Below are 2,714 nucleotides of genomic sequence, written 5' to 3' on the forward strand. Positions count from 1 at the left end.
GGGTGACGGGCGCTGTCTGTGGACATATATGGTCTCAAATTAGCATATTTCGGTTCTGGGAGATACGAGAGGGTCAGTTCAACATGATGTCAACACTTAAGTCCTCTTTTCGGACAAGTGGGTTATTTTTTTTTTGCGTTGGCTTAAAACAAGAAATTGCTACTTCATTTATAGCTTGCAAACTTGTTGATACATAATAAGTCCTATGATACTATGTTTTAATGGTATTATAACTAAGATGATTTTTTATTATTTTGTACAAATAGGGAGCCTAATTTTAGTTGCACATTAATCTATAATCTCTATGTATCACATGATTTACTGCACCACACCTATACAAAATCTTTTGTAAAAAAGAAGATTTGAAAAGGTACCCCTGCCTCTGCATCACAGGATGCACACAGCCAACATAATCTTTTGTATAATAAATCTTAAAAAACGAATGTGTGTTGACTTGCCATAATAAACCCCTTATGACATGTCAGTGTTGAATTGCCAGCATAGCATCCCCTTATGACATGCATGCCAGTGTTGACTTACCGGCATAGCCTCAGCAGGTCATCACTGACCCGCACAGCTGGCCCGTGAGTGCCGAGCATCATCACTTACAGGTGTCTAGAGGCCCGTCGGTGATGATGTGATTTCTTATAGTGAAATTGGATGAATTATAATACGTCTCTAACTGGAAAACATAATAATCAACATATTACCTGTGCGTATTCAAGTATCCGATTTTGTGATCTGTCGGATCAATTTATCTGATGATTCGTGACCACGGGTAATCAACCCATTGAGTGGGAGGCAAGAAAACGTAACTACCTCTAATTTAATTCGACCACTACTTGCTACCTGTCCATTAAAAGGCAAACAAGAAAAGTAAACGACTAACCCATCAGGTCATCTAATAAGACGCATGCCTAGTATGATGCCTTATTTTGTTCAAACAATTAGATGAGACCACATCTGCAATAAAGTGCATCTTGTGACACCGCATGACACATGTGGTTCGCGGACATGAAACTGATATAATAGTAAGAAGACTAGTCTCCCACGAAGTGTTTCTTGTGACCTCTATTTATCATGGCAGTGGTCCTGATGGCTGATCGCTAGGAAGAGGACAACATGTAGGTGGGACTAGTCAATATGCCGGTGGGAGGGAGTAGTGTTCATATGCAGTTAAGCGTAATGTTGTTAGGAATAACCTTCACCGCAAAGAAAACCTTTATGTACGTGTGTAGTCCTTGGCCCTGCATAGAAGCTACCTTCTTACATATATGATGACTCATTTTTAGAAATTGTGTAAATAATCAAGATGGCACATCAATTCTAAGATCATGAAAATCCAAGGAGTTAAAGAAATTAAAGGAATGCTTCTAATTAATTAATAAAGAATAAGAAAACTTACACCACTTATTTGGATGGGTCTTCATTATAGAAATGTAATCTTTATAGTTGTATGACCTCACTTAGCATGCATTGTATTATCATACCATAGTCAAATGAAATTAACCATTAGAACAAGGCGCCACCGCGGCGTCATCCTTGTGTAGCTTTAGCGCCCTTGCTCTCTACACATCTTTATAGATTGAGGCAGTACAGGTAGATTTTATGCCGAGCCCTTGATTTGGCGGATTCTAAAGGGTGAGTACCTGACGAAGTTACGGCCAAAGAAAACCTGACCTTCATCACTTTGGTGCTATTTACAGGGTATTTGTTGTGGAAGGTGACATGGTAGGTAGTATGGGCATACGGCTTAGAGAATTTCTTAGGACCCAATAAGTATATCTACACGAGTTGTCGATCATTTAGAAGGATACACATTGCCATAACCACCCTGTGGTTGGATAGTTTCAAGGCTAGTTGTACCACTAGATCATCAAGAATCGGACCCCATGTTCGACACCTTGTGTGTTTAGTTAAGACATAATATTCTCTGATGAACGACGATGTTCCCGTCCAGAGCGAGAGACCTATTGTGACTTCATCGATCTTAAAGTTCTACTACTATGGTCTTCAGTAGGCGGTGTGTGCGCGCGTGCACTTGTGCACACGTAGTAGTGTGTATGTGGTGGTGATGATGATGATGATAATGATGATGATGATGGCATGCCACATCTATCACTACTAGAAAAAAGGTTGTTAGTGGCGCACCTATTTTGGCTATTAATGGCGCACTATAGGTGCACCACTATTACCACGCCACTAGTAACAAATACTAATGGCGCACCTCTGGTGCGCCATTAGTATTGCAAGTAACAGTGGCGCACCTTGTAGTGCGCCATTACTATTGCTACAGGTGCGCCACTGGTAACTTTTCTTAATTTTTTTTTTGATTTTTGTCTGAATTTTGAAGGCGGGAAAATAGTAGTGGCGCACTGTCTAACCCCCACCGTGCGCCATTGCTATTTTTGAATTTTGAATTTGGATCTGGATCGTGATTTTTTTGCCCTTTTTTTCCTCTTTTTTTTTGCTCATTTTTTTGCACGATATTTTTTCAAAATTTGTTCTCGTTTTGGATCGTGTACATTCTTTTGCCGGAGAGGAGTTCGCCGGAGAGGAGGGCCGATGAGAGACCGTGAGGAGGAGAGGAGGGAGGAGGAGGAGGTCACCGGAGAGAGCTCGCCTACATCGTCGGAGAGGAGGAGGAGGAGGTCACCGGAGAGGAGCTCGCCTACATCACCGGAGAGGAGGAGGAGGTTGCCGGATAGGAGTTC

The sequence above is a fragment of the Triticum dicoccoides genome, chromosome 2B (assembly GCF_002162155.2).
Source record: "Triticum dicoccoides isolate Atlit2015 ecotype Zavitan chromosome 2B, WEW_v2.0, whole genome shotgun sequence".
NCBI lineage: Eukaryota > Viridiplantae > Streptophyta > Magnoliopsida > Poales > Poaceae > Triticum > Triticum dicoccoides.